General features: G+C 42.8%; 1 protein-coding gene across 1 annotated transcript in view; it reads left to right on the forward strand.

Moving 5' to 3' along the window:
• PAPPA2 (pappalysin 2) overlaps positions 1-23626 on the forward strand; it is a 687952-nt gene that overhangs the window by 83141 nt on the left and 581185 nt on the right. The window lies entirely within an intron of this gene.

The raw sequence follows: 23626 nt of genomic DNA on the forward strand, positions 1-23626 counted from the left end.
ACTATAGTGCTAACATTCAGAATTTATGGCAAATGTGTGACACATCTGAATGTCTTCTTGATGGAACCAAAGTAAAAAACTGAAAGTATTTCCTACCGAGGAGACTGAAGTAAATGAGGAAATTATGAAACTTCATAACAAATAAATCTTCCAAGATGGCCACCGGAGACAAAAGAGCCCAAATATAGCCCAAATATCACCAAGATGTAGCCCAAGTATAGCCCAATGACAGAATGTCCCAGAGTGTTCTTAAGAACAACTAGAGCGCTTACTGTCTTACTTATGACAAAAGTAAGGCACACCTGAAGCCATCTTGATTGGAATAAACTGGTAACACTTAAAACATTTAATTTAAAAAGGAACACAATGAGGGGGTTCATTTTGCCACAGAAATTATGATTAGTGCTTAAGAAACAAAAATTAGGGCACATTTTGAGTAACTTCTCAAATCCTCTTCTATTTCATTAAACAATTCTGATATGCAGACTGAAACATGCACTTTTAATACCAGCAGCAGACTTCCGTGGTGAGCAGTAGCTTTACTACAGTGATCTAATGAGCAACTAGAGTGCTAACATTCAGAATTTATGGCAAATGTGTGACATATCTGAATACCTTCTTGATGGAATCAAAGTAAAAAACTGAAAGCATTTCCTACTGAGGAGACTGCAGTAAATGAGGAAATTAGGAAACTTCATAACAAATAAATCTCCCAAGATGGCCACCAGAGACACAAGAGCCCAAATGCAGCACAAATATCACCCAGATGTAGCCCACATGTAGCCCAATGACAGAAGTGTGCAAAACACTTATTTTTTGTGTATTTGCAGTTTTATATAGTGCAGACTTGTCAGGTATTGGAGTGCTTTAAATGAGCATTGGTTACATCACACAAGATCAAATTCATTTTGGTTGTAGACATGGGGAGATTAAGTGATTTGACCAGAATCACAGAATGTTGAGCTGAAGCAGAAACTCCAACCTGGTTCCCCAGTTGCAAAGTCTGCAGCTCTGGAAGTAACACCACATCCTCTCCCCTAAGTGCAACATTTAATCAAGTGGTCAACTGGATAAAAAAACATGAAGATTACAAATAATTTAAAAGTTCTTTGTCGCTATTTGAAAACTCAGAAAATATGTCCTCATTTTAGTTTTTTAGAGCACTAACCATAATTTTGATGCAAATAAGACCCTCTGCTATATGTAATTTCTAAAGGAAATGCTCTAGGTATTACAGTCTTGATTACATCAAGATGATGTCAGGGATTCCACACCTTTGTAATAAATATAGAATGTTAGCAATCTAGTTATTCATTGGGATACTGTTGAGAGGCAGAGGCCAGGGGCACGGACTCTGAAAATTGAAGGCAGGTAGGAGAGTACAGAGGCAACAATTTGACCTCACTGGGCAGGCAGGAAGGGCAGTGGCAGCACAACAGACTATGGAGGGCAGTGGAAAGGGGGGCAGGGGTAACAAACCAACAATTCAGGACTGGCAAGAGAGGCTGTGGCAATATAATAGACCATTGTGGGAAGAAGGAAGAGGCAGTGGTAGTACAACCATACATGCCAACAGACCCGTTTCAGCCAGGAAACGTCCAATGTTTTTAAGCTCAAATGGGCTTTATTTGATCTGTCTCCTGTCTACAATCTCCTCTTTTTCAATGTAACTCAAAGGGGAAAATCAATACCCCAGTTTTTTTTCAAAATCTCCCTCTTACCAAGTTCAAAATGTTCGCAAGTATGGTACATTGGATCATGGTGGGCAGGAGGAATTGGGGTAGGGACATGGACTCGGATAACAGAGGACAGGAGGGACATGGAGAGGTGCATCAAACTGACCCTACAGGGCAGGCATCAGGGTTTGCAGCAGCACAATATACCACACAGGGCATGCGGGATGGGAGTGCAGCACAACAATCCATAGTAAGCAATAGGGAGGGGACAGGACCATGAACATGGACAACAGAGAACAGAGGGGAAAGAGGCAATGGTAGCTAGCTGACCATAATGGACTGACAGGAGAGAAAGCTGCAGCATAACAGACCATAAAGGGCAGGAGGGACGGATCAGGGGCATTACAATGGAACAGGCAAGCCAGGAGGGAGGGAATAGGGATCTGCACATGGAAACAGAGGGCTGGGGGCAAGGGGGCAGGGCAGGAGCAGCAAGATGACCATGGAGGTCAGGCAGGATGGGCACTATAAACAAGACACACCATGGAGAGCAACAGTGAGACTATGATGGCATACACACAGACCATGGAGGGAAGGTGGGAGAGGGTCAGGGGCAGCTAGCTGACCACACAGGGAAGGTGGGAGGGGTAATGGCAGCACAGAAGACCATGCATGGCAAGCCGGAGGGTTAGTGGCAGCACAATGGCTATGATGGGCAAGAAGGAGGGTTCAGGGGCATGCACAAAGGACCATGGAGGATAGAAGGGAGGGTCAGGACCTGGGCACAGACAAGAGAGTTCAGAGGAAGGGGCCTCACAACAGACCGCGCGGGGCAGGCAGGAGGAGCAGTTGCAGCACAACAGACCAGGGAGGGCAGAAGGGTGTGGCAGTAAAATGGACCATGGAGGACAGGAGGAAGGGGATAGGGGCATGGCATGTGGACAGGCAGGGTGGAGGTGGCAGGGACAGGTTACAGTCATCTGACAATGCTAGGCAGGTGGGAGGGGAGTGGCAGCTCAACAGAACACTCAGAGTAGATTGGAGTGGCAGGTCCATGGAACGGTGAACAACCTTTACAACGCAACTGTTACAACGCACTACACTTACAACTAAATTTTTACAACGCAACATCCACTACAACGCATTCCATTACATAGCATGACACTACAACGCATGTTTAAAAACTACCTTTACAACGCATTCCATTACATCGCATACTACCTTTACAACACATACCATTACAACGCAATCCAACACTTATCCTACTGTTGCACCCCCTGGAGTTAGAATAGTAATTTCTACCCCTATACTATGCGTTGTAATGGTATGCGTTGTAAAGGTAGTATGCGATGTAATGGAATGCGTTGTAAAGGTAGTTTTTAAACATGCGTTGTAGTGTCATGCTATGTAATGGAATGCGTTGTAGTGGATGTTGCGTTGTAAAAAATGCGTTGTAAGTGCATGCGTTGTAAAAGTGTGCGTTGTAACGACATACATCCCCATGGAACATGGTGGGCAAAAAGGATGGAGCAGGGGCATGCACAAAGACATCGGAGGGAAGGGGGAAGGAGAATAGGGGCAGCAAGCTAAGCACAGAGGCTAAGCAGGAGGTCAATGATGGGCCATAGAATTGGGCAATGGAGGGCAGGAGGAGTGGACTGGTACATCATGCTAAATGGAGGGCAGTGGCAGCACATCAGACCATGCATGGCAGGAGGGAGGAGGCTAGTCCATGGATTCAGACAGCAGAGGATAGGGAGGAGGTGGATGGGGCAGCAAGCTAACTGTTGAGAGAAGGTGGGTATTAGGAACTTTATTGTTTTTAAAATGTGTGTCTGTGCGAACTACTTAAAATATGAACAAGTATGCAGCATAATCTCACTTTTATTCAGTAAGAAGAGGACGTTTGTGACTGTGACTCCGGGCTCACTTGGCAGAAACACCCCCTGACCCTCCACCCCCATCGCAAAATGTAATGCCCGTGAAAAGGGTAGGTGGACGCAGTGTTATATAGAACATAGTCCTGAGAGCACGATTGAAAATGAAAACTAGATATAGTATATGGTATAAACTATGCACCAAAAAGTGTGCTATAAGATGAACCGGTGCGTGAAATATAATATGCAATACATTGTGCGCAATGACAGATTCATTGGAGAGTGCGAGATAGCACAGGCACTAGCGCGTGCTATGCGATATGCGTCTTGGAGTGTAATATGCACCGGGCAGTGTTGTGTAACCTAACTAGTCTCTAAAGTCGTAATATAAAATATATGCTGGGGAGTGTAACGTTGCATATGCACTGTGACAAAGATATGGATCCCAGATTGTAATATGTATGGCATAGCGCTGTGCGTTATAACATAGGCATCGAGGAAGGTGTGTTAGATGGGGCAACATAACCCGTGCGAAGGCAAGTGTGGCATGACATATTCACGGGGTGGTGTTACAGTGCACATGGACTAGAGAGTGTCATAGCATATGCACTAGCTGGTGGAATACAACACAGAGGTGTGTGGCACTCGGCGGGCACTGGTGGGTGTAACATAGCATTGGGCTCAGTCAGGAGCACGCTGTGACTCTCAAGTGAGGTTTGTCTCCTTTCCAGAGAGTAAAATAAAAAGTATTACACATCCGGCGGTGGATGTGTGTTTTATTAACCGTGAGGGGGGTTTCTTGCATAGTTTGGTCGAATTTTTGTCGAATCCCCTTTGAATGGCTTGGTGTGCGTGTGTTTTAAATGTGCCCGTCGATAGCTACCCATGTTTGTATAAATAAACGACAAGTGTGTCTACTTGGAGAGTACCCACCGGCGGGGGCACCGGGATTAGGCACGGTAGGGCGTCAGACACGTCAGAGCTTCACTAGCGGTGTAAATACATTCCACGTGGATTCATTGTATGCATAGTCGCCTTTTAATGAATATCACGCAAATCGTCATGGTGATAGGTACACACGGTTTGTCCAGCATGTCCTAGGTGTTTCTATAAATATATATTTTTTTTAAATAATAAAAAACAAAGGCCGGCCCCGGGGGATGGGGTCCCCGGGGCCATAAGTGGCCTGAGGATGGGGGCAACGCAGCCCCCCTCCTAAAGAATTTTAAAAAAAAGTCCATGACCCGGGGCCTTGGGAGGGGGGCCGCACGGCCCCCTTCCAAATGTATTTTTTTCAACAACAAAAAATTAGGGTGCAGGCCCTGGGGAATGGGGTCCCCAGGGCCAATAAATTAGAAAAAGAAGGGGGGCCACACAGCCCTCCTTCTTAAAAAAATAAAATAAATAAAAGACCGGCAACGCGCTGGAGGCCACGCCCTCTTCTTGCAGCACTCTGCAAACGCGCCCCCTGGCCAGTTGTAAGTTGGGGAATTAATTCCCCTTCACTACTGAGGGTCCCTGAGGGCCAACTAGCCCAACAGGTATCTCCAGTATGTGCCAGGGAGCTGCGTTGCAGACAGGTGTTCTGAGGCCATGCCCCTTTTTACACCTCTATGCAACGCAGCTCTGTGGCGCTTACTGGAGGTACCTAGTGGGCTAATTTGCCCCTAGGGACCCTCAGGATTCAAGGGGACTTAATCTCTCAACTTAGAATGGCCACAGGGCGCGTTTACACAGTGGTGAACGGAGGGGACGGGGCCTGAGGTGACGTGTGCAAACACGCCCTATGGCTCGTTTTAAGTTGGTCAAATAATTCCCCTTCAATCCTGAGGGCCCCTGGGAGCTAACTAGCCCACCAGGTGCTTCCAGTAAGCGCCACTGAGCTGCGTTGCAGAGAGGTGGTCCAGGCCGGGCCACTTTTTGCACCTCTTTGCAACGCAGCTCTGTGGCGCTTACTGGAGGTACCTAGTGGGCTAGGTGGACCCTAGGGACCCTCAGGATTCAAATGAACTTAACCTCCCAACTAAAAACGGCCACAGGGCGTGTTTACACAGTGGTGAAGGGAGGGGACGGGCCTGAGTTAACGTGTGCAAACACGCCCTGTGGCACGTTTTAAGTTGGGGAAATAATTCCCCTTCAATCCTGAGGGACCCTGGGGGCCAACTAGCCCACCAGGTGCTTCCAGTTAGCGCCACTGCGCTGCGTTGCAGAGAGGTGGTCTGGGCCGTGCCCCTTTTTACATCTCTCTGCAACGCAGCTCTGTGGCGATTACTGGAGGTACCTAGTGGTCTAGTTGGACCCTAGGGACCCTCAGAATTCAAGGGGACTTAATCTCCCAACTTAAAACGGCCACAGGGCGTGTTTACACAGAAGGGAAGGGAGGGGACGGGGCCTGAGGTCACGTGTGCAAACACGCCCTGTGGCGCGTTTTAAGAGGTAGTTTTAATCCCCTGCCCTATTATATACTAGGGGCTTACAGAGAAGGTCATGCTAATCACAGGGGGACCCCAACGCATAGTGTTCCCTAGTGTATGTAGGTGTTTTCACTGTATTCTGAGTGTCTTTTAACATAGCACTGGCTCTAGGACTGATTAGTCAGACTCAGTTACCACCAGTATCCGTCTGAAAAAGTTGAGGGTACAGGATGATTTTGCAACAAGGCTTCTTTCTGCTCTTCTGTTTGTTCTTTCTGCACGTTATCCTTCTTCCTGCACTTTTCTTCGTCTTTGAGGACTTCTGTTGCTTCTTTCTGCATTTCTTTATTTTCTTTCTGTGCGTTTTTTCTTCTTTCTTCACATGTCCTATCTCTGTAGGCATAGTTAGAAATTAGCATTTAAAAAACCTTTGAAAATCACTGAAAAAGCCATAGGTTTCAGGCACGCTATAGTTAGGAATTAGCATTTAAAAAACCTTAAAAATTTACTGAAAAAAACCATCGGTTTCAGGGGCGTTATAGTTAGCTGGACTTTTCACTCGTACAAAACCATTGAAATTCCCGCCGTTATAGTTAGTTCAGCTAACTATAACTCGCGCGCCCGCAATGCACTGCTGATGACGTCACATATTACATCACTCATGACATGGTCAGTGACATCACTCATGACATCACTGATGACATCTCAAATGACATCACTGATGACATCACTGATGACATCATCCTTGTGATAGAGTGGCAGACCTCCTCTCCCCCTAATATAACCTTTGATACACACATTCAAAAATAGAAACTAACATTTTCAAAACAATGGACATACCAATACCAGTTACAACAACCTATTCAGTAATTCTAAGATCCACATACACATCCACTCATTCACCAACAGTCCTATACAGTCACTCATACATGTACTCACTCATCATATGTACTCATACACCTAGGTTTATAATGAATGATAGCGCGTAATTTGTCTTCCTGCATCAACTTGCTCGTTGCCCTTTTGGTACTTAGTTTTATTTTTAATTTTCGGATCAATAATGATTCTTAAATAATCAAGCTAAGAGATTGTTAAAATTCGAATTGACATATATGTGAAAAAACTACTAGTCTGTTGTTGAATACACTGCATTTGTAGTTCTTGTGCACGTGACACGCTGTAAGTGTCTTAAAATGGTGGCAAACTTTATTGTAAACGGTTGGTGAACAAGCCTGCGGGACAGGCGAAACGCGTCCAACAGCTGAGCATTAAATTTTGTATTTTGCAAGACACGGCGTCGTCATCCTTTACTTTCAAGTATTGGTAATTTGGAGCATTTCATACGGATCGAGCCCGGATGATCCGGACGGACGACGCGCCCTTTGTTCAGGTGGTGCGGTGATTGTTAACCGAGCAAGAAAAGTTGGCTGCGATATATATATATATATATATATATATATATATATATATATATATATATATATATATATATATATATATATATATATGTATATATAATTATTATTATTAATATTTTTCCCCTGAGAGGGGAGGGGACAGAATCAAAAAACTTAGAAGGTTGGAATCTAAATATATTGTGGAGTTACAGACTAAAACTCCATCAGGCCTCAACAATGACGAGGAATTTGGGGTTCACATTCCGTAAACCCATATTAAATTGAGATAGAGCAACATCACTGTATTGATATCGGCACTTTAGAGATCGTAAGGGTTAAAATTAATTAACAGAGCAGGAAATGAAATTGATTGCAATGAACTGGTATAAACATGAATTGAAATGATACAAAGAGCCATAAGTATGGGCATTCCAAAAGGTTTTGGTTATGATTAAATGTACAGCAATCAATTTTTGGAACAACCTTTTTGTAGAAGTGTTTTGAGAAGTTTGCCCATTCAGGACTTGATCCGAGGGAACTCAGGAACATCTAGAGATATGGTGAAACAAACCATTGAACCACAGTAATATGGCTATTAACGAAATTTCACCTTGCTCTGTTGTTTATAATTATTTTATTTATATATTGTTTGATTCACAACTGAAAATGATTTGTGAAACCAAATTTCTAAAAATGAGCGATAAGTATGATAAGTTGAAGAGATTCAATCATTCATGAAATGCACCAAATTGAATTATGATACAAAACCTAAAACTATATGCCCTAGAAAGTCTTGCCCATTCAGGGCTCAATAGGAATGCGAGGTAATAGTGACACATATACTAACTAGAATGGTGCTTTGAATATCACGAGTACTTTTAAAAGATGGCCAACATAAAAACCATGCTGTGCTCTGTATATAGAAATTAACCCTTTTCACTTTCTATTGCTATTTTTGAACAATTGTAATGAACTGCGTCCTTTCTCTATGTTTACCAATAGGTTTAAAAATGTAAAAAATGTTTTACCCCTCCGACATTGACAAAGGCGTGTAGCCGAAACGTGTCTGTCCGTTTGTCGGGTGTTTTGACGTGTGGCGAATAAATTAGTTCATGACCAGGAATGAAGGTCATCACCTGGGAATATATATATATATATATATTCACTTAAAAAACCATAGGTTTCACACATGTTATAGTTAGGTGGATATTTCACTCGTAAAAAACCAATGAAATTCCACCGTTATAGTTAGTTCAGATAACTATAACTCACGCGCCCACAATCCTCTGCTCATGACGTCACATATTACATCACTCATGACGTGGTCAGTGGCATCACTCTTGACATCACTGATGACATCATCCTTGTGATAGAGTGGCGGTCGCGCGAGTTATAGTTATCTGAACTAACTATAACGGTGGAATTTCATTGGTTTTTTACGAGTGAAATATCCACCTAACTATAACATGTGTGAAACCTATGGTTTTTAAAGTGAATTTGCAAGGTTTGCAAGGTTTTTTAAATGCTAATTCCTAACTATAACGTGTGTGAAACCTATGGTTTTTTCAGTGAATTTGTACGGTTTTTTAAATGCTAAGTTATGTATGTATTATTTTTTTTATATATTTATTTTTCAATAAACTACGTACGCACCGCTGTGAATTAAAAAAATTAAATGTTTTTTCTGCCTTCGGGCTCCTTCAGGGACCCCCTGACAAAAGCTAGGGGGTCAGGAACTCTCTACCCTGCCCCCTTTTCACGTTCGCCACCTTCCTTTTCCACTCTCGCACTGAAAACAAACAAAATGGCGGCTGACACTTCCTGATTTCGACCGATTCGAACGTTGACTGACATGTAACAACCAATCAGAATTATGCTCGCGCACGTTAGGGTGCGCGCACGGTGCGCGGCTATAGATATGTATGTGCTTTTAACTGCAATTTTCTCAGGAACTACTGAACAGATTGACTCCATATATGCAAAAGGCACATCCCTGACCTGAGGACTACCTCTCTGCCAAATTTCAAGTAATTCTGTTCAGCCGTTCGGGCAGTACCTTTGACTAAAGGTCCTATGGGAAAATGCATGGGGAAACGCGTTTCGGGACCCCCCTTTTTTCTCGGCCCCCGCTTGACGAATCCCCCCGAGACTTTTAGGGTAGGAGCTGAGCGGAGCGCCCCATTAGTTTTGAAAATTTCGCGAAGATTCGTCAACCGGCGCCAAAGTTATTCAAAATAGAATTTTGAGATTTCCTATGGAAACACGGTCCTAACTATAACTATATACTGGCGACCGCCAGTAGATAATATATATATATATATATATATATATATATATTCACTGAAAAAACCATAGGTTTCACACATGTTATAGTTAGCTGTACATTTTACTGATAAAAAACCAATGAAATTCCCCCGTTATATTTACTGTAGGCAACTATAACTCACGCGACCGTAATCCTCTGCTGATGCTAATACTGTATTTAGACACTTATTTGCCCATGTCTTCTTCCATTAAATTTTAGCTATACATATATTACAAATATTTTTTTTTCATAAAGACACATATGTCATCAGCAGAGGATTACGGTCGCGTGAGTTATAGTTGCCTACAGTAACTATAACGGGGGAATTTCATTGGTTTTTTATCAGTAAAATGTACAGCTAACTATAACATGTGTGAAACCTATGGTTTTTTCAGTGAATTTGCAAGGTTTTTTAAATGCTAATTCCTAACTATAACGTGTGTGAAACCTATGGTTTTTTCAGTGAATTTGTACGGTTTTTTAAATGCTAAGTTACTTTACGCCATTCGTGGCGTGCGCGCCCACTTAACGCTGTTCGTTCCGTGCGCGCCCACTTTACGCAGTTAGTGCCGTGCACGCACGGTGGGCACGCGGTGCGCTACGCGCACCGCGTGCCCACGTTACGCTAGATGGGCCATGTACGCACGATGCGCTTCGCACACCGTGCGCACATGGAGGACATATGATGCACTTCGTTTTGAAAGGTAATATTTTATTTTTTCTGAATATGTCATAAGCCATGCACAATTGGTGCCCTACGGGCACCGTTTGCACACGGGGTGGGGAGAGTGTGGATAATTTTTTTTTTATATATTTTTTTACCGTACGCGTACGGTAAGCGTAATCGGCGAAATTAGCGAAAAAATAAAAATTCAGTTTTTGGCCTTGGGGGATCTTTGGGGACTCCCTCAACATGGCTAGGTGTTTTGGAGCTGCCAAAACAGCCCTGTTACATGTTTTTGTGCTTTGTGTTTTACTCCACACTCTCAGTGCGAGAGAGAAAATGGCGGCCGCCGCTTCCTGGTTTAGGCCGATTCGAATGTTTACTAAGATCTAAGAGCCAATCAGAATCGCGCTCGCGCACGCCACCGTACGCGTACGGTAAGCGTACCGTAAGCGCACCGTAAGCTGGCTCAGATATATATATTGATTTAAAGGCTATTTTCTCAGAATCTACTGAACAGATTTACACCAAACCTACAAAAGGCACTTCCTTGACCTGGGGACTACCTCTCTGCCAAATTTCATTAAATTCTGTTCAGCCGTTCGGGCTGTAGCCCTGTCTAAAGGTCCTATGGAAAAATGCATGGGAAAAACGCGTTTTGGGGCCCCCCTTTTATCTCAGCCCCCGCTTGACGAATCCCCCCGAGACTTTCAGGGTAGGAGCGGAGTGTAGCGCCCCACCTATTTTGAAAAATTTGCGAGGATTCGTCGACCGGCGCCAAAGTTATTCAAAATAGAATGTTGCGGATTTCCTATGGAAACGTGGTCCTAACTATAACTACCTACTGGCGACCGCCAGTAGGTAATATATATATATATATATATATATATATATATATATATATATATATATATATATATATATATATATATATATATATATATATATATATCCACAAAGAAACCTCCGAAAAAGGAACCTCCAACCCTTCAGGGCGGCCTCTGGCGGGCACGGAGAGGCCCGTAACTTCATGCCACATGAGAGAACAAACAGAGGCCCATCTCTGAAGACAAGACGCTTTATTTCAGGACAATGCAGCACATTTGCTCCCAAATATCCAACTAGTTTCGGCGACTGCCTTGATCACGGATTAGGAAGCTGAAAACAAAGTGCATACGTGCAGGCATTTTATAGGTGTATTTCTGATCACATGACCATAGTGCATATAAGTTCCAGAATGCATCAGGGACATCACAATAAATGCTGGTGTGACGAACATTTCTCATAAATCAGGCAAAAGTTATTATTTGCTCATGGCAGCTGTCCCATGCATCATATTTGGAATAAACACCAAATGGAATACAGTCACGGCAGTTCATATATCAGCTGGTGCTTAATAAACAACTATCCCGGTCAAAAGCTTCTGTCCCCAGAGCGATTGGTGTCAGAAATCATCTGTACCAAATCCCTTCCAGCGCTGTAATCTTTTTGCATAAATGGCTTTACCTTGTTAGGTTGTGAAATACAGCGAGTGGGTCATGTTCCTTAATTTAAATCCACAAAGAAACCTCCGAAAAAGGAACCTCCAACCCTTCAGGGCGGCCTCTGGCGGGCACGGAGAGGCCCGTAACTTCATGCCACATGAGAGAACAAACAGAGGCCCATCTCTGAAGACAAGACGCTTTATTTCAGGACAATGCAGCACATTTGCTCCCAAATATCCAACTAGTTTCGGCGATATATATATATATGTGTGTGTGTGTGTTTGTGTGTGTTTATATATACACACACATATATATTATTCAACCAAAATAGATAAATAGATTACTCAGAACTCAATCCATCACATAAAATAATTACAACACATAATCCAAACAATTCTTCTACATGCCAATCACATAAATATTGACATAAGCATTATAATATCACATTTCCTACCCAAAATAAATTAAATTACTGCAGCTCTTTATCTGTCTCTGCATAATAAAAAGATAATAATCCACCAAAAATTAGATAAATGAATCCCAAAATCACCCCCAAACTGCAAAACTTCAACTAGTCCAATTAAATTCCCTCAAAGCAATCCAAAGTGTCTAGTATCCGTAAAAAAACCTGAAAAGGTCTTTAAAAAAAAGAACTGCTTCAGAACACCCACCCACCCCAAAGGAAATCGAAGGATAAAACTATTGGTTTATAATAAATTATTATAAACCAAAACTGATTTTCTTTCAAAGATAAAAAAATCATTAACTCCAAATGCCCATAAACACATTCATAGACAAAAACCTGTAAATTAAATGTAAAAAACCCACCTGCACAAGACATTACAGTCCCAAAAATACATACACATAACAGTTAATCATCAAAATATAAGTAACATCACACAATTTAACATAGAATAATAAATAATACATTGCTAAAACAGTGTAGAAAAACCGCAAAACAACAAACTAGTATAAAATACTAACAGCAATACATTTAATATTTCTAAATATACCAAAAACCTACAAATAACACTATAGCTAATTTTTAAATCTTCCTCCTAAAGCCCCCACCCTCAAAACCCTTAAAAAAATCCTTAAAAAACGACTTACCTGTTCTGACCAACAGAAGCACCTTACACCGACCTGATTCCGGGAAAATAGACTAAAACGAACACAAATAGATTACAAAATAGAAGGTAGTGAAACAGCTGCAAAATAAAACTAAAAAAGACTATCTCCCCATCGAAATCAATGGGAAATCTCAAACAATGTTATATAAAATTGTTAACAAAATTGTAACTATAAATTAAACAATATTATAAAATATATACAATTATTTAATATATACTAATAAAATATATGTCAAAAGGGTTGACATTTACTATTCCCACTTCAATTTAAACCTATTTAGGGAAGGTGTTGGACACTAAAGGGGTGACATTACTATTCTCACTCGAATCTAACCATATTGGGAAAGGTGTTGGACACAAAAGGGATGACATTTACTATTCTCACTCCAATCTAAACCCATTTGGGGAAGATATTGGGCACTAAAGAGGTGACACTTACTTTTCCCACTCCAATCTAACTATATTGCGGAAGGTGTTGAACACTAAAGGGGTGACATTTCCTATTCCCACTCCAATCTAAACCAGGCCAGGGAAGTTGTTGGATATTAAAGGGGTGACATTTACTATTCCTACTCGCATCGAACCATATTTGGGGAAAGGGTTGTACACTAAATAGGAGCCATTTACTATTCCCACTCCAATCTAACCATATCAGGAGAAGGTGTTGGACACTAAAGGGCTGATATTGTTTATTCCCACTCCAATATAACCATACTGGCGAAGGTGGTGGACACTAAAGGAGTGACGTATTATTCCCACTCGAGTCTAGCCATAGTGCTGGAAAGAGTTGAAATGTACAATATCCACTTCAAAATAAAAACTATTTACATAACATATTACTAAATAAAAACATGACACACACAATCAATACTCCATATTCTCACATACATTTTTTAATATAGAATTTACTAAAATATTATCTAAAAACACATAAATCTAAACTACAAGCCTTTATATACACATTTATAATTTAAATTATAAAATTACTATTGTGATTACTAGTAAAAAATAATATACTGTTCAAAATTATTTACTACCATTCATACACTTTAAACAATAGAAAAACACTTAAAGAATCAAAAATTAAAGAAATGTATAAAATAAGTTTATTTACATTTTTTTTTTTTATTTACATTTTTATTTAAAGAGTTAACAATTTGTGCAATTTTAAATACTAAAAAACATTAGACACGAATATTTCTAAATATTCTATTTATTAAATATTTTTTTGTTTTAACTATTTTATAATACATAATTTATTCTTAGTTTAAAAAATGCTTACTTAACATATTAGTTAACATTCAATTTAAAAATATTAAAATAATATTATGATAAAATAAATGTAAAAAATATATGATTAATTTGCATATCTTTAAAATATTACCTTACAATTTAAATCTAAACATGAATTGTTTTAAAAATGTTGACACGCTTATTTCCTAAAACCCAATATCGAGCTACTAAAAGGAATATTCAAAAATTAATTATATACATTATTACAACTAAAAAGGCACATTTCAACAATTTCATAAATAAAAGAATATCTTACTAAAAACTCAAATACAAACAAATACAGACAAACACACTACAATACATTACATACTATTAAAAACAGCACTGAAAACGATATTTTTACATTCGATATTCCTGTCCACGATATTTTTGATGTCCCGATATTCTTTTGAAAAAAAATGTTTTATTGATTTTTTCAAAACAGCAGTACTATTACAACAGAGCAATTGAATATCAAGGCAACAAGGTTCAAAACATAATGCAACAACCCATGACTGTGTGGCAAGCCCCAAGTCTCCTATCCCATGTGTAAGTCATATACTTCAGAGCTATATGAGGGCATATCTCCGAAGATGGACCATGGTCTAGTTGAGCACGACTCCAGTTGTATGCCCTTGCATCTAGACCATTCTTTCCACATCTTTTGGTGTTTCTGGGGGCACCTTCTTCCCATGTAAATCGGGCATTCCAGTCTCACACAGAAATCCATGCTTTTAGCCCACTGCTCGATGGAGGGAGCCCCAGCATCCTTCCAGGCTCACACAATATCTTGTTTCACGATGATCAAACCCATCAAAAGCAATGCCTTCTGATACCTGTTACCCTCTAAGCCATCCGTAATATGAAGGTGAACACATTTGGAGTCTCTGGGTATGCTCCAGCCCAGCACTCCCTCTAAACAACTCAGTACCCCTTTCCAGAAGTGAGAAAGTGCGGGGCAATGCCAGAACATATTAGGGAAATCCCCATTTGGGTCATCTCACCGCAAGCAGCTCCCCGTAACAATCAATCCCATGCGATTCAAGCTCACTCTAGTGAGATACATGCGATGTAGCAGCTTAAGCTGTATCAATCAAAATTAAGAAGCTATTACCGCCTCTCTAGCGGCCTCCACCGCCTCCTGCTAACTCTCATCATACATAGGTCATAGGACATAGGTCCCATGTCCACCTCCCACGACGTCCTCACCACAGTCATCGGGTCTAGTAGATTTCAGAGAAGCATTTTATATATGTTGAATAGCCTATGGTCTTTGATGTTTGGGAGGAGAATTTTCACTCCAAGTGGGGAATATTCAGGGATGTCATCCTCTGACTGTATATTAGGAAAGAGTGCACGACCGAGCTGGAGGTATCAAAAGAGCAGGACGCGGTGCATTTCATATTCTGATTGCAAATCTTGAAAGGATTTCAATGACCCATTGTGCATCACGTTACCTAATGTAGAGGGGCCAATGGTACCCGAATAGAGAAACCCCAGAGAGCCATGACTTGAGGAGGTCTGTTACCTCGCCACAGTGGAGTTTCCAGCACCAACCTACCTGCCCAGCCCATGGATTTTGCCGCAGCAATCCAGATTGCCAGTGCCAGTCTCATGGTGGACCTGGCTCTCCGATCTCTGCAGCGCAGCTGCCTTTTCAAAGCTGTGCACCATTGTCTGGAAGGACCCTCATCGCACCTCCCACCCTTCCTCGCATGCCCTCATGACGAAGAGACTCCTGTGCTCAGTGTGGAGCGTTCCTTTACCCTGTCCCAGCCTGCTACAGGAGTGTCAAAGAAGAATATCTTCTACTGAAAAATGACCTTCAAGTGGTCTGGGAAGAGAAGCATATAGGTGACTTTCATGGCCCTCAGTTTTTGTTTTGCTTCATGATAGTTTTGTCTTTGCTGTTGGACCGTAAAAGTGTAATCTGGAAAGATCATCACAGGAGAAGAGTGGCAGGTCAGAGATCCTATCTTGCACGGCGCTTTAAGAACAGCATCGCGATCAGCATAGTTTAGCACCCAGACTATGAACGGGAAAAGTGGTGTGTCCACCGAGGGTTTGGCAATCAGTGCCCTGTAGGCCCACTCTATTGTGAAACAGTTCGACACCTTGGGGGAACCCAGGTCAGCAACCAGTTGTATGTGAACGCGATGGGCTCAGTCCATTCGGCACGCTCCGGGATACCTGTAATGCTCAAGTTGTTGCACCTTCATCTTCCATCCTGATCTTCAATGCAGACCTCTAGTTGCCCCAACAGGCACTGCAGATTTACCGGGTGAGTCTCATGGGGCTTGACTGCATCTCTGGTCTCAGAGACCCTGCTCTCTACTTTAGTAACCCTGTTAGTTGTATTCTACAAGTCTTCTCTGATCAGGGCCAGATCAACCTTCAGTTCATCCATTTTGCCCTCCAAAGTGACTTTAAGATCTTGGATTGCACATAATTAGGTTTTCCTGTTTTCAGTTTCTATTTTTGGTAAATTCTGGTGGGGTTTTTTCAGTGTATTCAAGTGATTTCAATACCTTAAAAAACAGTGGTTGTCAGTGGTTACACATTTTCGCGCCATTAAAAACAACAGAAATAGTGTTTTTCCGGTGTTTATGGAAAGTTTTGCTTTTATTATTGCTTGTTTTCTGCACTGATAGTGCATGGTATATTTGTACGTACAGTGCGTATGAGGTCCAAATACATATTTGCAAATCAAACTTACTGTAATACACCATACAATATTTCTTCAGTGAGTCTTTGGTCATGTGCGCTCACTCTTTCCTTCCCATGTAAGCTTTTATCTGCGAAAAGGCCCTCTCAACATTGGCACTTGAGACAGGCAACGCCAAAACAGCCAGTACACAATTTGCTAACTCTGGTCACTGACATAGCTTTCATGCCAATACTGGTGCATCTGAAGATTGCGATTCTCTGGTCAGGTTCTGCAACATTAGCGTTGAATTGGGAGCTTATGCCCTCAGAGTTGTTGAAGCGGACAAAAATGAAGCAGCACTTTTGGAACTACAGAGAAAATTCCCCTTTACGGAAGGGATCTAGAACTTGTACAGAGTACCAAAGTGAGGTTTCATTGACTTCAAATGCCATGGTTGGTGAAGGGACATTTCTATGCATCATTGCAAGCCATTTCTCATACATTATAAAATAAAAGTTCCTGAGTTGCTCTTCAACATTGCTTTGCTTACCAAGTGTCAAGCACTCTAACATGGAACATGTTGCAGTTCCGAAGTCACTAAATGTGTCACCCAGCCTTCTCTCAAGGAGATGTTTCACATCTACACCAAATATGCTGAACACTTGGCAGAAAAGGGCGTTTTCAGAAGCTAGTTTTTATATTATGTCCACTTCAGCAGTTATGTTTTCCTGTAAAAATCTAAAGAATGCAGTAGAGTCTACTTTTTTCACGTCGCTATCAATATGCGACCAAAGATCCTCACATTTCTTGCCTGTGGCATCATCACTCAGCAAAAATTCTGTAAACGGTTGCCACATGGATAATATAGCATTCATAGCCCCTTGGACTGAGAACCATCAGATAAGTGACACATTTGGGATGACTCTTTCTTTGATGCCACACAAAGTACAGAATGTGAAATATTTGTGTTTTTGTTGCAGAGCCTAACAAAACAGTAACCCAGAATGGACCAAAATGTCAAAAGCATTCTTCATTAACTCTGAAGATTGTAAAGATGCTTTCAGCATTCCATCTAACAAGTGGCAAGGATCTCTTACAGGGGAGCACTTCTGCTCAGGTATCGATTTTGACCGGTCATCACACAACTTTTTCATATACATAGCTGAATCACTGCAAATACAAACAATATCACTCCAATCTTTGTTGAACTTGGAAAGAACCTTTTTGCAGTGGCATTACAAGTGCCACTGGGCTCCATGTTTTCTAAAAGTCTGGTGTCATGTTTTCACCACTATCCCAGATGCTTACTGATCACACTTTTTTCACATATACTTTTCACAGTACCTTGCTTTGAATGTTTAAAGCCTGCGGTGCTGGCAATTCACCTACTATCAATACTGACTCACTAGAAACTGGGGGCTGATGTATCAAGGGTTGTTACCCATTCTCTGTGGCTAAATGTGATGGTACATATTGGGATAGATTCTTATGAAACCAGCTATTTTACTCTCAGTGAAAGAATTAAACGAAGCCAAAATATTAAACATGATTTTGAAATTTCCTGATTCTCTACAGTTTATAAAATAATTAAACAAGACCTAAACATGCTTCTAAACCCTGTATCTTTAAAGACCACAAAACTGAAAAAAGGAAGTAGAAACAATATTTTAGTGAAATCCCTGAACAACAAAACTCAATCAGAATAATGTTAGCCCAGTCTTTCTTGCTTCTTGCTTGTATAACAAGGTTTCATTGTAATTGGCCCCCTCAGGAAGAAAAAAAAATACTTTCACACTCCTTTTGCTTTCTTTGAATGGCATTTAGTTTGTGGTTGTGCAGGTGTTTTTTCAGTGTTTATATGTTTACACTGGTGAGGGCTAGTTCCCTTTCAGTGGGGTTTTATCAGTTATTATAGGTTTAAACCTAAAACCGGACAGCCTACACAGAATGTAGAGGAGGTCTGTGACCCTTTGTCTGTTGAAGGGATGTTGCCTGGCTGCCCCTGACTCATCTGGGGGGACACTTTGCTTGGTAAATTTGTCAGTCTTGTGTTGGGAGGTAGTGGCTGCTAGCTTGTCTCTTGCCATGAGGTGGTCAGATTGAGGCAATGTCCAAGAGAGTGAAATGAGAAGCTTCAGCAGGATTACCTGCGATGACTCACCCCCTGTCACTGTGGGGCACAAGACAGACCCCCTGTCTCTGTGGGGCACAAGACAGTATCTTTCAATCGGGCATGGGTCCTCTCCCTCCTCTGACAACAGCTCCGTTCCACAGCCCTGAGGCTCAATCACTGCCTCCGATTCAGGCCGTTAGGTGGCCTCCACCCCAGTGCGCACATCTCAGGTATCTGAAGGATCAATGGAGGGGAGGCGATAAAGGACACGGGGAGAGTGGAGTTTGACCCACCAGGGGTCGGGGGCAGCCTCCGCCTGTACCTGTTTGTGTGCAGACTACAGTCACTTGCAGTCCATCGCAACGCCAGAGTCGCGTCCTGCACAGCATGCATGCTCAGACCTCTCACTGGTCCCCGGCTCCCTCCACAGCCAGCTCCCAGTCTCTGCCTAGGTCTCCTCCACTCCTTCCGTGATCATCAGTGGGGCGAGCCCAACTCTGTTGTGCCAAATTGAGTCAGCCGGGTAATAATCTCACAGCTGACCCAGGGGCAAGCGGATCAAGAGGAGGAAGGCAGAGGCTCCGGTGTACAAGGCCACTCCTACGTCACCTCCACTCCATTCCACTCAGTACAGGTCTGTAGATGGAGCCTATTAATGGCCTCGGTGCCACAGGTTAGGACTTCAAGGTACATAGGCTGCACAGCTCCCCATATTCACAGGGCCCAACAGTATGTATAATCATGATTTGTGGCAAATGAATATGTATGGGCCCTCAGTGGAACAGTCTAAGCCAGTGACTCCCACTGGAATGACAATCCACCCTTGGTTTACACTTTCGTAGTGCTGGAGGGGAGAGTTGTCCCTTCATCTCCTCCGCTGTCTTCAACGCTCAATATGCAAAGCAAGGCTGTGGTTCCTCTTCAGCACGGCCTTGCGGGACTCTCATTGTGCTTGCGGTGCCTGTGTGTGTGCATTCGATTGCCTGTATATGTTTGTGTGGCATGCAATATGTATCAAAAAGGGGCATAACACATTGACTATACATACATCATGACATATTCACAACATATATGTGTAGTAAGATAATGATGAGTAGCACTTCCCTGTCTCCACACCACCATGGCCACACTCCATCAGGACTTCGCTGCCAGGACACTGCCAGCACAATGGGAACATCTAAATCAGCTCGATGCCAACCGCCCCCCACCATGACGGCGACAGAGTATTGTTAGCCAGCAGAGAAGACCACGGCAGTCTCCTGTCTATTTCTGCAACATCTAAATACGGTGAGTGGACCGCTGTCAGCTTAACAGAGTACTTGGGAACACCGCCATGGCAGGACAGCTGTAGTCACACCAAGATCCAAATCAGGCCCTAAAACCCAACGAATTGAATGTCCTTTTTAGCTCGAGCCCTCGTGCTGCAAAAGACCTATTGTGGGTTTACCCAGAATTTGCAGAGGTCCTCAGTCCGCCCATCCTTTACGTTGGGTGGCTTTCTTGTCAGACTGTCTCATTTGCTTGCGTATTAGTCAATAGCTTTTCATGTGCCAGCTTAAATATCTTGGGCCTCATGTAGGAAGCCAAATACCGGTCGGTAATGGCCGAAATTCAGTAAATATCCCGTTACCGCCCGGTATTTAGGCATTTGCGATGTAGGTGGCAGATTTTCTGGATTCGGTATTTACCGATTCCGAAATTAAGAAATCGGTAAAATTCGGTATTTATGAATCGGTAAATGTGATGCTACCTACATATGGCCCCTTATGTTTTACTCTCCCTGTTTTCCATCTCTCTGATTGGCTGGCTTCTATCTTTACACTGCTCACTTTTAGTTTTTTCTTTTTCTTTTTGGTTAAGCACTTCAGATCAGAGTGCACGTTTTTTCCAGCTCTCACCTTCTCCACCCAAATACCAACTGCGTTGTGCTATGTTGTCCTTGCCCTCATGTGCTTCTCCTCTACTCTCTGTGTTGCTGTTAATTTTGTGTGGTTCTCACTCTCATGTGTGGTTCTCCCCTCAGCCATGCGCTATACTGTTCTCTCCACCATCCCCGGGCTCTGTGCTCCTCTCTTCATATGTGCTGCACCTCCACCCCTGTGTTTCTTTCTCCTTTGTGCCATTCTTTCCCCTTCCTCTTCCCACAAAATACCCCTACTTGCTTCTCTGTTACCCCTTCCCACCTTTGCGGTCCTTCTTTTTTTACAAAAAGGGCTTTTCTGCTAAAAAATCTTCTTGTTATGTTTATCAAGCAAAGTGGTGCCCGCGTCATTCCACCGGCCTCCGCATGAGTCATCCCACATGCATAGGAATGGCGCAAACACCAGCATCGGTCTCGTTCTATCGAGCGACACTTCCTTATTTATATTTATTGTTTTTTGATGATGCTACAGAGCATTGTGAAAACAGCTGACACTGTAGAGCATCACCAAAAAGCCATTATGTCCCAAAGGCAAGACTTACTGGCTTTACCAAAGTTTGCTTAAAGTATCAAGAATAAAGAGGAAGCACTGTGATTAAAGCACACATTTGTGCTATGGAATCGGGTAGTGGGAGACAAAAAGGTTCAATTGGGCTCATTCCCTCTCCCAGGGTCCAGGGTATGTAATATTTGGTCTCATTTTGCTCAGACCTTTGCTTAAATAGTGGGGTCTGCTATCTGCAACCCCCTACGTCCTGCTGATGAGGCTGCTGCGTAAAATTAATTCAATGCCTTCCCCATAAACTTGTCCTCTGATGGTGCAGGCCACACAATAATAATAATAATAATAATACTGGATTTTATACAGCGCGAACAGCTACCTCGCGAGGAGGTGTCCCGGCGCTAGTAGATCACTGATAACCTTAGGCATAAAAAATAGGAGAGCTAGCGTGGCTGGGAGAAAAGCCAGGTCTTTAGCAATTTCCTGAAGCAGGGTTCGGAGGGGGCCTGTTGGATAACTTGTGGCAGGGAGTTCCACAAAGCGGAGACGTTGGCTGAAAAGGTCCGACCGCCTAGCCGGGCCTTTTTTGCCCGCGGGATGACCAGTTGGACACGGTCATTGGATCGTAGTGCACGGCTTTGAAAGTATCTAGGAAGGCGGTTTTTCAGGTATTGTGGGCAGGAGCCATACAGAGATCTGAACGCAAGCGTCAAAGCTTTGAATTTTATCCTGTTGGCTACTGGTAGCCAATGCAGGGTTCGAAGATGCGGAGAGACTGACTGCTTGAAAGGAATTCGCAGTAACAGTCTCGCAGCCGCATTTTGAACTACCTGAAGCCTGTGAGTCAAGTATTTTGGGAGGCCCAGGTATAAACCATTGGCATAGTCCAGCCGTGAGGTGACAGTCGCGTGGACAACCGTTTTTCTACAACTCTCCGGTAAGAGCCTTAGGATTTTTCGGAGGTTTCTCAGCTTGCTAAGACAGCACCCGGCCACTTGTTGGACATGGGATGAAAAGGACATGTTATCATCCCATCTCACTCCAAGATTTTTTGCCGAGTGACTTGGTGAAGGGGGCGGGCCCATCTCCGTGGGCCACCAGAGTTCAGGGGCGGGGGGGGGACCCTTGCTGAAGAAGATGACTTCAGTTTTATTGGCATTCAGTTTTAATTTATTAGTGTTCATCCAGTGTGCTATATCCTGGAGACAGCCTTTAAAATTTGAGAAAGAATCATGCGTCATCTCCGAGTATGGAAATACCAACTGGGTGTCGTCGGCATATGAAATTGCCTTGACACCCCAGTTGGCAATTAACGTGAAAAGAGGAGCCAGGTAGATGTTGAACAGAAGGGGGCTGAGGGCCGATCCCTGCGGGACTCCACATCCAAGAATTTTGGGTGTGGAAGAGAACGTCCCAAGTGCTACCTTCTGCGTTCTAAGTGATAGGTAGGAGTTTATCCACCCTAGTGCTCTGTCCTGAATGCCTATCTCTGCGAGCCGGCTGAGTAGGCTAGCGTGGTCCACCGTGTCGAAGGCGGCCGACAGATCCAGGAGTACCAGCATTGCAGAGTCTCCTGCATCCATCGACCACCTCACTGACTCGGCTACCTCTATGAGCGCTGTTTCTGTGCTGAAACCGGGACGGAAACCCGATTGAGTTTCATGTAGGATGTTATTGGTTTCCACAAATTTACTCAATTGTCGCTGTATAATTTTTTCCAGCATTTTTCCCGGGGCAGCAAGTAGGGATATTGGGCGGAGATTCGTAAGGTCGTCTGGGTCCCCATTGGGTTTCTTCTTTAGGGGTAGAAGAGTAGCATGCTTCCAGACGTCCGGGAAAATGCCCGAAGCAATGGAAGAATTCCAAATACATTGAAGTAGCGGGGCTACCGAGTCTGCAATGGCACTCCATAGTTTAGCTGGGCAAGGGTCGTCAGGGGAGCCGGATTTGCATCGGCTAAGTTCTTGCCTTACCTCATTCAGTGGAATATGCATGAACTGGGTAAAAGTCTCTTCTAGCTCGCCTTTATTCGTTATGTCCTGCTTCACTGTTTTTGTTATTGGACCAAAAGAGTCGTAGACTTTTTTAATTTTATGATCAAAATACTCAGAAATTTGCTCACACAGCGTAGCTGAGGGTACAACCTCTCTTTCAATGCATTTTGGCGCTACGACTGTACCACTTTAAAAACTTGTTTGCTGGACAGATCTGCCTGAGAAATTGA

This window comes from Triturus cristatus, chromosome 4_2 (assembly GCF_964204655.1).
Source record: "Triturus cristatus chromosome 4_2, aTriCri1.1, whole genome shotgun sequence".
NCBI classification, from domain to species: Eukaryota; Metazoa; Chordata; class Amphibia; order Caudata; family Salamandridae; genus Triturus; species Triturus cristatus.